The sequence below is a fragment of the Equus quagga genome, chromosome 2, assembly GCF_021613505.1.
Source record: "Equus quagga isolate Etosha38 chromosome 2, UCLA_HA_Equagga_1.0, whole genome shotgun sequence".
In the NCBI taxonomy this organism is placed as follows: Eukaryota; Metazoa; Chordata; class Mammalia; order Perissodactyla; family Equidae; genus Equus; species Equus quagga.
Window position 1 is genome coordinate 169,328,072 of NC_060268.1, and position 15,938 is coordinate 169,344,009.

The following is a 15,938-nucleotide window of genomic DNA, read 5'->3' on the forward strand; positions in this document are numbered from 1 at the left end:
TCCCACCAACCTGGACTCAATCGACCGTGTCCAGCCGCAGCGAAAAGCCAGTTTGTTTGTTTGTTTGTTTATGTTGGGGGGGTGTCCCCGCCCCCTCTTTCCCTTCCCAGACTCACTTCTCTGCGCTAGGAAGAAAGATGCGGTAATCTTCGCGAGCTGGGAGAACCGAGCTGGGCCAGCACGATTTCCAAAGAGAGCCCCCAGCTCTGATGCCCGTTAGGGATGTTAGTGGTTACTGGGAGCTGCGCGAAGGATAAGCAGGTTCGGAGAGCAGATTTCTTTGCCAGAGGACCCTCGGTTTGCTCCGGCTCCCGCCACCCCGCAACACACCGCCAGCCTCCCCCTGCCTCCCCGATGCTCCCCGGCGCGGACCCTGCAGATGAACACACTAGCCGGCGGTGGGGCCTGGGGCTGGACCCCGCACGCGCGCACAGGACACGCAGCGCTATGCAGCCGGCCGCGAGCGCTGCCAGACTCACACTGACTCTCTCTCTCTCAAACACACACAGTCAGAGACACAAAAGGGCACAATGCAACAAGAGCTCTTTCTTTCTTCTGTTGTAGGGCAATCGAACCAGACCCTTCTTCCAAACACAAAGTTTTTCCCCACGTCACTCGCTGATGTGACTCAAGACTTGGCGCGTTAAAGACACATTCAAACCCAGTCCTTCGGAGCCGCGATCGAGGGATGCGCCCACCCACTCATCCACGCCGACGCGCGCACACTCACACTCACACTCAGACATGCACAGGCAGTCTCTACCTCTCTCCTCAAGCTTGAACAAGGAGACAAAAGCGGAACCCCCGGCCCACGCCTTTTAAACCGCATCAGACCAGGCTTTGGAAAATTTATAAGCTGACCTCCATCTTGGCTGGTTCAAGAGTACATTTAAAAATAATAATAAATTTAAAAGTCCAACACATACACAGCCCTTCACCCCAGTCTCTGGGACCACTCGTTCTCAGCAGTGCTGCAGACCCCCATACCCCGCCCCAAACGCACGATTCCTTCCCTGAACGCCGGGGGGCGCCCGGGACGCTCAAGTCAACGCTAGGTCCAGAGAGGGGTCTAGTGAAGAGCCCGCTGTAATGCATGGCGGTCTGGCCGCTCAGGGCGTGTATTTGGGATCTTTGCTGTTGTCCAAGTTCATCTCTCAGGGAAACCGAGTTTGAATCAAGTAGGAGTGAGCCCAGCTGTCAAATCTGTAAACCCATCTCGCTAGACAATGGGCCGAGGAAGAGAGGAAAGAAGAGCTCGTTTTGATGGAGGGGGGTTAATTGAAAAGGGCACAGGCTTTGGTTGAAGTTTGAGGCCCGGGTGTAAGGGTGGGGAGAAGAGGAGGAGGAAAGAGGAGGGGTGGGTAGCTCTCTATTCAACTGCTCATCAGCCAGGCGCGCCCCTCGGCTGTGGCGGCGGCACGAATGCGTGCGGCGCATTGTTTGGAGTGTGTCTGCGCCTGGATGCGCGCCCCAAGCCCCAGGGACATCTCACTGCTCCGCGCTCCTGGGCACGTGTTCCTCCGGGGCAGCTATGAGGAAATTAACGCACTCATCAGGCACTCCCCTAAACACGCACACACACACAGTCACACCATACACGGATTATTTTGTTCAGTGTATCAGTTTACACTTGGTTGTTGAGTAAACAAAGCAAACATATGTCACATTTTCGCGACAGATGGTTCAAACCAAGGGCTACTTAAGTTCTCTTTCTCAAGCAGTGGTAACAGTCTAAGTTACAGGGTGGACTAAGCGGAAATGTAATGTCTTTCAGTCAGTTTCTTCATTTAAAGAAGTTTATTCCCGTATTTTAACACACAAACCGGAGAAACCCTGGGGAGGTGGTTTAAGTGAGACAGGGACTGAAATGTGAATGTTCGTGGACACTCAAAACATAAAACCCTCTTTCACCATTCCGTTTTATAAGCGGAGGTGAATGTCTCCCTTTGGAAAATCAGTTATTGGAATTCCAATTCTCAACGGATAGACCAGTGCCTATCATTGCTGACCACGTGGGATGGTTGAATGACAAGGATATTTCATTTAAGGACATCATCCACATCTTTTGTAAGTGTTCTTTGTTTAGAAATGACTCTCCTTACCCTGATATTCCACAGACGTCTTTTAAATCAAATTTTAACAGGGTGGGGAAGAGTGGAATAAAAGTTCTCCAAATGTAGAATACGGGGCTTCTTTTAAAAATATTTATAGATTCAAGAATATTTTAGAATCATGCACTCACACCTCAAGTTCTTACTGATGATGAAAACCGAGCTTTATTTTTTTAGAAAAAATAAGCCATCAGCCACCATGACTGTGTTGTCCAGTACAATAGTCACTAGCCATGCAGCTATTTCCATGAAAATTAATTAAAATTAAAGAAAAGAAAAATGCAGTTCCTCAGCAACACTAGCTACATTTCAAGTGCTCAATAGCCACATGTGGCTAATGGCTACCGTATTGGACAGCACAGATATAGAACATTTCCATCATCACGGAAAGTTCTGTTGGACAGCTCTACCCTACAATGTTGGTGTGAAATTAGTTAACGTGGTGTACGTATAAAGTTCTTCACGTAGCAGAATAATGCAGACATCAAGCGAGTACTTTATAAGGAGCAGCAGTAGTAGTAGCTGTTGTGATGATGATGATGATGATGATGATGATAATGACTTATTACTCTGCTGAGGAAGTTGAAGAATCCATGAAGACACAGCCCACTGCTGGTGTGTCCTCCACTCAGAATGAGATCAGCAGGCAAAGAAGCCAAGGAAAGGGGACTAGATACCTCAAAAGTTGGTCTCTTGAGGAGAACTGTGTATGGAAAGTTGTGGCCCTGACTCTATCCTAAGCCTTCCCGTGATAGGAGCTAATAAAAAAAAAATCACTGCCTTACAGCTATATCCTCTACCTTCTAAAAGTGAGAGAAACACACAGCAAGCCCTTGGAATATGAAAGATAAAAATGTAGTGTGACTTACTGTATTAATATTATCTCTGTTTCCTTGGAGCTTGTGTTCCCATGTGTATGGGACTGATCTCAGGATGAAAGGTGACATTGAAATATCAAATATTATTAATAATTATAAAGGTTCATGCCATCCTCTGTGACATGTTTTCTCAGTGGGAAATTGGTTTTAATGCTAGAAAATTAGTTTCAATCCACCCATAAGCACGTGAAGTGAGCAATTTTCCTGCGTTTCTTGATGTAAGAGTATTTTCATAAGTTAACAGATGAGTCATGGTGAGAATGACAGTTTTCCATGCAGTATTTTGTCTCCTACTCTCATTGCCTTGGCCCTATAGAGTATAATGTAAAATACATTCATTTTGTAAAATTATGCTGCTCAAAAATCACTCAAGTTTCTTTAACTCAAACTAATCCATCAAAGTATTTGGCATTAGACAGTTTGGCAGACCTACCTCTGTAGCTACACAAAACCACTCACCATTCCCTAAATGTATGTACCATGGTTTTTTTTTTCTACTGTTACACTTTCGCCCATGCTGTTGCATCTGCCTAATATGTGCTTCATCGCGATATTTTAAGATCTGGCTTAGCTCTAACAGGCCACTAAGAATAGCAAGGACTCCTTCGGCCATAATGAATAGTTCTTTGTAGCGTACTCCCATGGCCCCATTGGAATCTTTATTGTAGCTGTTGTGACATTGCATTGTAGTTAGTTGCTATATCTGTCTCCTCCACTGGAATGTGAGTTCCCTGAAGGCAGGAAGATGCTCTATTCTTGTTTTTTGCATCCCCAGCATTTAGACTGATGACTGACACACAGTCATCCCAATAAATGTACTATATTGATTGCGTGAATAAAGAGTGATGCTGTTTCTCATTTTCCTCTGACACAATAATTCTACTGAAAGGTTTACATAAAATCCCTTTACTATATGAACAATACTAAATATGAGGAGCTCATGCAATTACTGGTATTGCTGTTCCAATAATAGTATCAAATATGTATTATTCCTTTGGGGATTTGGCATTTACTTTTTTTTTTTAACAAAACCCATTATTGTAATAGAATGCTCTTTTTCTGGTTCACTTTAATAGTAACATATGACATATTTCATTTCTGGGAAATGATAGCTTGCCTTAGGTCATATTTTAAGGCATAAAGCCAGAGGCAGAGTAACGTTCCCACCTGAAGTTCTCTAATCATCTAGAAATGTGCCTCTCTCTGAGAGAGAAGGATTTAGAAGGCCCAGGTTACAACTACGCTGAAGCCCTCATCCTTGGAGGCAAATTTTTAAAAGCAGAATTGACCCAAAAGTGTTAAAAACTTTTATAAACACATAAGACCTAGTGCAATGTTTTAGGAAAATGAGAAAATAGTCATCATTCGAACCCAGAAAGCTGGTGGAAGGGTCTATAATGCTGACACAGATCTCACCTTCTAAGGCTGTGCTTCAGCATTTGCCCTTCGGTGATACAGGAAGAGGCAGTTGCTCTCAGATTTCAAAACCCTTTTCCAGGCTGACTATATTAAGATACATCTTTTGAACATTATTTGCAAACGGCGTCTTCTTATTGGCTGTCAAGGAGCCTGACCCCTAGGAACCTGTCTTAGGAAACCTCTCTTCCTCCTTAGTTTGCAAGTAATTTTCATTTCTTAGTACCAATAAGCCAATGCAAAGGTTTTAATGCATTTGTGAAAGAATATTGCATTTCATGAGAGTTGAAGTCATTTATACTTTGGCCTTATGCCACAAAATGCATTCAAGGTGTGTAGCCTCGATGAAATAAAGTGCCTGTCATGTCTTATTGCTTGGATATATGGCAAAAGACACCCCATCTTCGGGGGACTTGCAAGGTTTTCTTAGTGATTGCCAAAGGTACTGTATTAAAAGCCCTGTACATTTCAGTCCTCTTTATCCACAAAGGATGGGAACATCTGCACTGAGAAATACCTTTCTCCCCAGCACCTTCCTAATAAGCCCTAAACCCTGTTCCAGAGGGACTGTTCCTTCATAAGGGCGAGAGGGAAGCTTAATCCCCAGCTTTGTCCAGTAATTAGCCTCTCTCTCTCTCTAGAGGCAGCAAACACAGATGCCGATCCGGATGAGCTTTGGGACGCAGAATGAAAACAAGACTGAAAACACTGACTCATTTCTTCAGAAGCCTTTTAGCAGCCTTTAAGAGAGTAAAAACTTCTGATTTCTACTGATGCTCATTAGGCCTGAAGTGGTAGGATGGGCCTCTCTCAGCAGTGATGAAGCAGGAAAGCAGCAAAGACTCCCAAAAACTTGGGAGTGAGACGCTCAGAGGCCCTGGCTGCAACAATGGCAGACTCTGTCGTGCAGCATGTCCTTGTCATGCCACTTACCCAGGCGTCTTTCAATAAATGCCATGGAAATGCACTGTTTACCAAAACCAAAACCTCTGGCAGCACTGTAGTATGAGCCCACTAACACGATTAGCTTGCAGTTAACGATGATGCCCCCACCAGAACTAATTAAGCCAACGGTGCTTGTAGCACAAAGGATTTGGGGCCTGTTTTAAAGCATCTATTGTGACATCATTTAAAAGTCATTTCAAACTCATCCAAAACTGCTGCTCTGAAAACAAATGCAATGTAATGTTCTTAGAGTTGTTGGCTTTATTTTCCCCTGTCAAAAATCTGACAAAAGTCAGTTGAAACTGTCAAGGAAAAAAACATCACACGATATGAGGTTTTCCTCAAATTTGAAGTATAGAAGGAATGACAAATCTGTTATATAGATGACTCTAGCACAAAAGTGAATTAGGCTAGTCTAGAAGATACACTATCACAACGAATATATGAGGTTGCCCTTGACATAGTTCATAAGTTTGAGACCATGATGAAGAATTAAAATGAGATCAATTTCGTTTTGATCTGAATTATCTCTTAAGCTTAAAATACAGAAGGATCAATGGGATGGATGTTTGTGTGAGTGTTTTATCTACACACAACCCATATTAAGAGACAAAAAGACTTTCTTCTTTTCCAGTCCCTAGAGGATCTCATGGTGCAAAGGCCCTCGAGCCTTTAACATTTTGTCTCAGGTGTCAGTAGAGACTCCACCTGTACTCTCTCAGATTTCATCGACTACTTGATTCATGGATGGATTGCTTTGGTTGATTTATTTATTTTCTCATACCTATCCAGTAGCTGGTACTGTGAAGTACACTACAAAGAATGCAGGTAAATGATCTTGCCTAAAGTCAGATCTGAATGCTTCCTTCCTGATGGTAGGCACTCTAATTACCCCCTAGGATTTTTCTCTCATCCTTCTATAGTAGTGCCTTTCAAACTGCAGGCCATGCTCCATTCATTAGTCACAAACATTTATTTTATATCATATAAAAATACGAAAATGCATTACACAAACCAGGGGTAATTATTGTTTCAAAAACTCTTAATTTCTATAAGTGTATGGTGCCTGTATTGGATTGTCATGTAGAATGTATTTCATATTGATGAATCATCATTAACAACTTTGAAAACCACATCTTTATGTTAATAATACTCTGTATTTGGACATCTGGCCATGAGAGGAAAGACTACACTTCCCAGCCTCCACCACAGCCAGCTGTGGTCATGTGGTCAGGATGTGATAAATAAGATGTGACCTAAATGATTTGAAGAATCTCTGAGAGGTGCCCTTACTCTAAACTTTTCGATTGTCCTCCATCCTGCTGCTCATTGTGCTACGTTCAACCAGGCAGGTTGAATAACTAGAGATGGTAGAGCAACAAGATAGAAGGGACCTGAGTCCCAGGATGGCCTCCTGGAGCAAAGCTGTTTGCCCATCCAGGACCTTCCACCCCATACTATGATGTGAGAGACAAATAAACTTGTCTTATTGAAGCCACAGTTACAGTGGGTCTCCAATACATACAGCCAATCTTGTGGAGCTAGTACATCCAACTGCTAATGGAAGGAGAGAAAGAAAGGAAAGTCAATTCAATTCAACAATTATTCACTGAGATTCTGCCATGGTCCAGCCCTCTGCTAGGTTGCTGTGGGAAATACAGAAGAACGTTGGCTCTGAAGGAAAATGTAATCTCATTGATGAACTGCATATCTGAAATAATCAAATCCTATTGTAAAAGAGTGTAGGATGAAATGTCACCATGAATGGAAATAAAAATAAGGCTCTACAGAGTCAGAAGATATAGGCAGAAAGGTAGAAAATGAATGGATCCATGGAATTGAGAGAAGGGTAAAAGAGGGTAATGGAGTAGGAGGCACATTCCTGAGAGGTTTTCAACTACTCTGAAGAACTGGAATGAAATTCAAGACCTCCAAAATAGTAGTGATATGTCCTTTTATCCCGGGTCTTCCAGTTCAGCCCTATCTAGCACTCAACAAAGGCTATCAGCAAGGGTCCATGATATGACAAAGCAGCCCATCCACAGACCTGCTCCTCATAGAGACACAGACTCATCCTTATTTGTCAAAAACCCTCGTTACCAAAGGCCAAAGGCTCTTTGTTAGAACCTCATGTGGAACAGGATGTTGTCCTATGGAAGTCATTCTGGATTTGATGAGAACGTCCTTATGGGGTCATAGCTACCCCAACCAGACACACCTCCACTTTAGCATTCATTGATCTTTGCCCTATTCTACAAGATTTTGATGAAGCTTCTATTATTTCTCTAGGTAATTTGAGCTGCTAAAAATGTGAATATTCTGGAATTCTGTCTTCTGCATACCAACTCAAAGCCATTTAACACTCTGGCCTTCCTACATGGAAGATGGACGACTTGGAGATGCCTTGCTGGCAAGGCAGGGGCATGTAAAAGGAAAACTGTTATTTCAGCAGACTCGCCACAGAGGTATGTGTTAATTAAGTTAATTGTGCCATCAGTGATGCAGACGATGACAGTAACTGCTCCCAATAATGGGGCTGGGGTTATTGCCATCATTTATTAAACGTGAGAGTTTTCTTAAATGCAATCACTTTGCTTTATTCTTTCAGCCCTTGCACACACACGCACACACACACACGCACACACAATTTGATTTATAGTTACCAACCACTTCCACATGAATTCAGTTACGTTATTTGATCCCTATACCTGCTCTGTGATGAAGGATGGGTGTTATTTTCTCCATTGAGCAGATGAGGAAACTGAAGCTCAGGGCTAACTAGTGACTTGCCCAAGGCCACCCAGCTTCTTAGTCCAGGAGCCAAGTTCTAAATCCGGTGGTCCTTCCTGTACGCCACACTACCTATCCGAGATTCATTCTAAGGGACAAAAAAATAAATTTTCATATGCTACATCCCATAGCACATTGAATTGACAAGTGTTAAATACTAATTTACCTTTGAAAATGATTAGTGAATTGTCTGATTGCTCCATTTATGAAATACTAAGATAGTAACCTCATATGGATTGATCAGAACCAAACATAATCTGGATAAATAGAAATCTGGATAATTTGGAGAGTTACCCCAGACCCCTTCTCCTATATGCCTTTCCAAAATATTAGAGGACAGTTGACTGAACCTGAGTTAGTCTCATTCACAGTAGTTACTGTGAAGACTAAGAAATCATTAAGAATGTCAAGTCAGAGTAGCCTTTCAATGGGCAAACTGAGAGTTCTGTTGAATGATACCAATTCCACAGTGAGTGTAATGTCCATTCAGGGGCTTCAGGACAGCTCCCTGTCCTATCAAATTAATTTCAGGGGCCACCCTGGTGGTGCAGCGGTTAAGTTTGCACATTCCACTTCGGCGGCCCGGGGTCCGCCAGCTTGGATCCCAGGTGCCAACCCACACACTGCTCGTCAAGCCATGTTGTGGCAGGTATCCCACATATAAAGTAGAGGAAGATGGGCACGGATGTTAGCTCAGGGTCAGTCTTCCTCAGCAAAAAGAGGAGGATTGGCAGCAGACTCAGCTCCCCAAAAGAGACCAGTTTCCAGAAACTGGTTAGGCTTGGAGTGGGTGTGCAAGGGAGGACTTCAGCCGTGTCTAACAACACCCAAATGCTTGAATGTAATGCTTCTAAAAACGATACAATAAACTCTCACTTTCGCTTCATGCCTAAGCAAGTCGTAGAAGCAGAGGTAGAAGGAAGGTTTCTCCACCAGAGCTGAGACTCACTGTGTGCCATCTTTTACAGGCTTCTTAGAGGAGTCATCTTAAATTGCTGGGCAGGAGAAATCTGAATTCATTGACAAGTGCATCCACCCAGCACGGGCAGGAAAGAGTGTTCGGAGAAGCTGATCTGTGCCTGATTTGCTAGTTTCTGTTAGTGTAAACACTTATTAGCAAAATCTAATGAATTTTAGAAAAAACACCCTTGGAACTGTGCAGAAAAGAGTTAACACAGCAGGCCTGAAATTGCTATTCTTAGAAAGGCCTGCTTACAAAGCTGGCTGTTGGCTGGTGTCTGGTAACTTGGATTTGAGAAGAGTCCCCCTCATTTCCTGGTAAGAATGGCTCACTCTGCCTAATCAGTTTGTGAAAACAATATGGCTTATGGTTTATGCTAAACACTCACTTTCCTTCTTGGAGTCCAGAATTTTGATTCACGCTAGGAAGAGGGTTGTTATATGACCAGCCCCTAGTAGAAACCTTGGGTACCAAGTCTCTAATGAGCTTCCCTGGTAGCCAACATTTCAGGTGTTGTCACAACTGCTTGCTGGGGGCATTAAGCGCATCCCATGTGACTCCTCTGGAAGAGAACTCCTGGAAGCTTGCGCCTGGTTTCCTCTGGATTTTGCCCCACATGGCTTTTCCTTTTCTGATCTTGCTTTGTCTCCTTTCACTGTAATAAATTATAGCCGTACAACCAGACGCTGGGTCCTGTGAGTCGTCAAACCTGGGCGTGGTCTTAGGGACCTTCAACACAGAAATATTTTAAATGTAATTCGTCCAATGAACAGATAGCAGAATAAGATTTTAAAGGATTATGGTGGACCGGTCAAGGCGGTGGTCTCCGTGAGCATGAGACTTGTGCATTAACACAGTGCCCCATGCGTAGAAGGCAGCAGAGCTTGGTTTAATGCTCTGCTGTAGCTATTTTGAAGTTAATAATTTATGAACGGCAATCCTGCGTTTTCATTTTGCATTAGGCCCTGCAAATTACAAAACTGGTCGAGGGTTAAGATGATACTTAGAGATAAGAGAATGGACATCTTGTTGCCCATGCTTACTTTCTCACCCTGGCAATTTTTCACTCAGCCTTCCACAGGGGTTATGTTAGGAATGTTAAATGGCTATTAGTTATTCACAATTTAGGGTGAATTTGTTTACTCATTCACTTCTTGCATTTTATCCTCCTTAACCTTTAGCTGAGTTCAGGGTCCTAGGTCAGCTTTTTCCCAAAGTGAGTTCTTCAGAATACTGATTCCTAGAAGACGTACTGGGTGTGTCGCGGGGGCGAGTTTTGTTGTGAAACAAGTTTGGGATGCTCTGTAACATCTTGGAGATTTAGGGTGTGTGTTAGCATATTAAGGACTCTGAAAAATCTTGCACTATAATAAGCTGTTTCGCTTCATATCAGTTTCCTAGGGCTGCCATAACAAAGTGCCACAAACCTGGTGGATTAAACCACAGAAATTTCTTGTCTCGTGGTTGTGCAGGCTGGAGGTCTAGATCCAGGTGTCAGCTGGCTTGGTTCCTTCTGAGGGCTGTGAAGGAGAATCTATTCCACACCTCTCTCCTTCTTCTAATGGTTGGCAGGCAATCTTTGGCATTCCTTGACTTGTAGATATATTATTCCAATCTCTGCCTTCATGTTCACATGGGATTTTCCCTGTGTGTGTGTGTCTCTGTGCCCAAATTTGTCCTTTTTTATAAGGACACCAATCATAATGGATTAGCGCTCACCCTAATGACTTCATTTTAACTTGAGACCTCTGTAAAGACCCTATTTCCAAATAAAATCACATTCTGAGGTACTAGGGGTTAGGTCTTAAAGATATGAGTTTGGAAGGGGGACGCAATACAACTCATAGCAAACTTCATCATCATTTCCCAACATATTTAACTATTTGAGGACCTAACTCCTATTAACATCCCATGGAACCAGTGTTTCATGACATAAGTTTAGAGATGCTCTATTCAATGAAGAAAGGAACGTCTGTGTGGCTGCATGGCTACAGAGCAGGATGCTGGGGGCGGGAGTGGTATGGGGGAGGAGGGGAGGATGTGGGTGAAGGTGGAATGGCAGGAGGCCAGGCTGCTTAAGCAGATTGGGGCCAGAAACTGCTCTGGATTCCGCACTCTGGCAAAGCAGATTTATCAGAGGTTCATCGAGGACTTCTCAGTGATTTCTAACCAGGGAAGTGACATTATTAAACCTGGCAGCAGCTGGGAGATTGGAAAGGGGAGAGGCTGGAGGCAGTGAGACTGAAGAGGTTATTTCAAACTCTTGGAGAGTGATGAAAACGAAGCCCAAACCAAGGCAGCCACAGTGCCAAGAGAAAAGGGCTCCACTTAAAAGGCAGTAAAATATAAAAGACACACTTACACATTCATATTTACATATATGTGTATACATATAAAGATATATATATGAATATATTGTTCATATTTAAATACATAAATATATTCTTATATCAATAAGCATACATATGTATATATTCGTATATATTTGTATATATTACTTATATATTTATATTATTTTTATATATATGTACATATATATATGAAGGATTTCAGAGGAGTTACCTTCGCCCTTTGAGGCTTTGCTCTGCCTGGCTGGTGGCACTCAGGTGAAAAGCTCACAGAGAGCTGATCTGGGAGATGTGTCAGGCTGGGAGGATGCTGTTTTATCCCTATTAGTGGCGGTGACTGTGCCATGAATTCGAAGAGGCAGATGGGGAACCAGGGTCCTGCGTGAGCTGCCCCAGCCTCATCCTGCACTCCTCCCGCTCACTTTCCCAAGCTCCAGTCATACTCACCTTCTTTTTCTTCCACCTCAGAGTTTTGCACATGCTGTTCCCTCAGCCTGGCTCTTGGCCCCTCTTTTATTTAGCTGAAGTTCTCCTTATAGGACACTTCCTCTGGGAAGCCTTCTCTGCTATCCCCTGGTGTTCTCTCCTCAGATCTGCAATCCTCTTGTTCAATCTCTCTCTTTTCTGCTGGACTCTAAGCTCCATGAGGGCAGGGAGCGTATCTGACGTGTTCTTGCCATATCCCCAGCACCTAGCACAGGACCTGGCTTAAGTTGACATTCTAAATAGAAGTTGGGTGAATGAATGATTTACTGTATGAAAAGGATTTGAAGCAATGTAATAAAGGAAATGATAGGAAACAGCCCAGTGGCATAGTGGTTAAGTTCTGCGTGCTCCGCTTTGGTGGTCTGGGTTCATGGGTTCAGATCCCAGGTACAGACCTATACCACTCGTCAACCCATGCTGTCATGGCATCCCACATACAAAATACAGGAAGACTGGCACAGGTGTTGACTCAGGGCCAATCTTCCTCAAGCAAAAAATAAAAAAAATAATTTTTTAAACGATAAAAATAGATGAGGGACCAGATTATGTGATCACTTAGAAGTGAGTTCAGAACTCATGCTTACTGAAATGACTTTTAAATTTGAAGCCAAAGTCAAATCCTAAAGGGTTTATATTAATTTAATCTTATCTAAAAAGAAAACTCCCTCTCTCTTAGGGAAAAAAAAGCACCAAGATTTATTTTAAAAGCTTCATAGACATCAAATCACTTCCATAAAGAAAAAAAATAGCCTTTAGATGAATGTATTTGAGTAGAAATGGCCAGAAACATGTGGATTGCATTTCCCTTAAATTCTCCTGGGTTTGCAAATTGGAAAGAAGGGTCTGGAATAAAATGCATTTCCTATTTTCCTGAAGTCAGTATATTTGGGAAACAGTGACGTTTGAGATGTTCAGGAAACTGAAAATATGTGTGGGTACTTGTTTAAGTACTGTTATTTCCAGTAGTACACTAAAGTGGCTGATAAGAAAGAGGAAGTGGGCATTTAGCATCTGAAAAGAACCAATTCAAAAAAGAATTTTTTTCTGTGTAGCTTTCACACAAGAGAACTCTCCCTCTGCATCCCCCCTTGACCACAATCAATATTTTTAAGGGATGAAGGCAGAAGGAGGAAAGTGTTTATTCAGGCTTTTGTATGCAACTGAGCTTTCGAAACAGGATGAAGATTTGGCTAAATCTGTCCATTAAGTGCCTCTAAGTGCTTTTAAAACATGTTTTAGAGCAGAATGGAGGGCACAAGAAAGAGAAACTGGGAATTAAGGCTAAATTAGTACATTTAAGTGTCTCGATAGTGGAAATGTCAGAAAAAATAGCAGGAGTGACAAGCAGATAAAACTTCAGATGCTCCACTTAAATCTGCTTTTGTGGAGCATCCCTAAAAGCTGAAAAGTTGTTTTGATTCTAAAATGGTCAAATTATATAATTTTTGTGGAGCGAGAATTTATTTTTCTTATCTATCAGTATCAATATATAGTTTTCCCCTAGATGTGCTAGGCAAGAATTGAGTTAAAATATACCAGCCTAAATGCTTAGTATGATTACCAGGCATTTCAATAATTTATCACATCAGTAGAAATTTATTTTCTAATTTAGATAATTTGAAGAACTCTGTCAACATAAAATCAAGAAGCTTAATTACATATAGAAAAAAAATTTAAATGGATAGGAGAGAAAAGTGAAAAAAATAAAATAATGTTTGACAAAGAATATCAATAATTTTGCATATGGATTAAATAATGCTAAGATAGCATTTATCTATTGACATTTGGAGATGACGACGAAGAGTCAACCATTTTTAGATTTGAAACTGTTACAGCAAATCCATTTGTGTCTAAAAGGTGGACTGCTAGAGCCCCCTAGCTGTTGGAAATAATTCTGTCCTCCTGGGTGTAGATAAATAACCTAAATGCAAAGGCAGTAAGTAGTTCACCAAGAAACCTACTGGAAAAGAATTAAATGAAAGCATGCAATGTGATCCTCCACTTTTGTTTACCATTTGGGTTGGTAGTAATGGCAACACTGCTGTGAGCATCCCTGGACATCTATCCTGGCCCTGCGCACCCCTGAACTTCTTGAAAGGTCGATTGCAGGGACACTGTCACCCCTTTCCACCTATTGTTTTCATTGGTTTGAAGTAGATGGTCTCCTAAACCCAGAAGCACAGTGAACCGGATCAAGATGAATGCTTCCAGTTCCATTTCAGTAGAAGGAGGGGCTCTCCTTGGGACCTGGGATACCCTGGACCTTGGGATGAATCAGGGCATACAAACTCAAGGTCCATGGTCAAAAGTGTTTTGTTTGTTTTGCACAGAGCTTTAGAAACCTTTAAATAACTAGATGACTTTTATAAATTGGCAAATTTCAGATGAAAATCCATATTTCTATCTTCTCTTGAAAAATCAAAAGATCTGGTAGCTCAGGGACTGAGTACCCATATAGCACCAATAGGCAAAAGCTAAGTAGTGGTAACCTCCTTTATACAGCATATACAGGTTCAGTTCACCACAGTTCCGAGAACTTCCTATCGGATAATACTAAAACAGCATGCTGAGTGCAATTACATTACCTGCTTGGAGCCTGTGGCATCTGAGTCTGTAACTCCTGGTCTAAACCCTGAACAGTTATACTCTTCTTCCTCCTGGTAATAATAATAAAGCAGCTTCTGGTGATTGAACACATACTGTGAGTCAGGCATGGTGGGAGGTCCTTTATGAGTATTATCTCAAATCTTCATATCAGGCGCTCAAGATAATTATTATACTTATTTTACAAACAAGGAATGTGAAACTCATGTTCAAATAAAGCAATTCAATCAATATATAATCAGTGCCACTCTGAGCCAGATATTGTACTAAATGCTCGGGATGCAGTGCTGCACAAGATACCCATAGTTCCTGCCCTCATGGAGCTTACAGTCAAACTACAATCATGATCACAAAGAGAAAGTGGAGATTGCTCTGGAGGTATGAAGCGGGGGGATGGAATACGGTCTGTATCAGTGTTCTCAAATTTTTTTTATCAGAGTCACCTGGAAAGCTTGCAGGTTCCTGCTGCATCCATCCTCTCCTCTCAATTTTCCTATTTAATAGGCCAGAGTGGAAGCCAGAAATCTGATCTTTTTTCATTGTGGTAAAGTAGATAACAAAATATTTATCGTTTTATGATTTGACATTTTTAAGTGTACAGTTCAACGGAAGGAGCACCTTCACATTGTTGTGCAACCATGAGCACAATCCATCTCCAGAACTTTTTTCATCTTCCCAGTCTGAAAATTTATATAATAACTCCTCATTCCCCTCTACTCCCAGCAACACAATGTCTTCAGGGTTCATCCATGTTGTAGCATGTGTCAGAATCTCCTTCCTTTTTGAGGCTGAATAATAGTCCACTGTATATATATAGAATATTTTGTTTATCCACTCATCCTTTGGTGGACACTCCGGTTGCTTCCACGTTTTGGCTGTTGTGAATAATGCTGCAATAAACATGGGTGGACAAGTGTGTGTTTGAGTAGGAATCTGCACTTTGACCAATAACCCAGGGGAATCTAATACAGGTGGGTCATGAGCCAGACTTCAATAAATGCTGGTCCAGGGGTCAGGAAAAGCCTCTCTGAGAAACCGACATTCAAATTGAGTCTCAAAGGATGAATGAGAGATATCAGGTGAAGGGGAGGTAACAGCAGTGACCCTATTGCCTGGAAGTGTGCTCTCTCACCTTCACCTGAAATACTGAGATGTTGGAATTGCCACAGAAACATTCATCAGCACTGAGAACTGTAAATGGGTGTCATAACTTAGTTAAGTACCTAAAACAAGAGTTATTAATCAATCATTCCTTTAACAAATATGTGTTAAGTGCCTTCTGTATGCCAGGCACCTTACTAGGTACGAGAAATATGATGTGCTCCTTCATCTGTTCAGGTACAATGGGCCAGGCACTGTGCCAGGTGCTGGGAAATCACAGGAAATTGTTGTCTATGTA

At 42.2% G+C, this 15,938-nt stretch overlaps 1 protein-coding gene across 2 annotated transcripts in view; it reads right to left on the reverse strand.

Annotated features, from left to right (window-relative positions):
* Positions 1-294, reverse strand: part of GFRA1 (GDNF family receptor alpha 1) — a 211,836-nt gene extending 211,542 nt beyond the window's left edge. The window contains exon 1 of one of the 2 annotated variants that reach the window (XM_046654232.1): positions 117-294. The gene's annotated coding sequence lies outside the window, so the exon portion shown is untranslated. The remainder of the gene's footprint in view (positions 1-116) is intronic. The other variant, XM_046654234.1, reaches the window with a different exon arrangement.
* Positions 295-15,938: the final 15,644 nt, after the last annotated feature.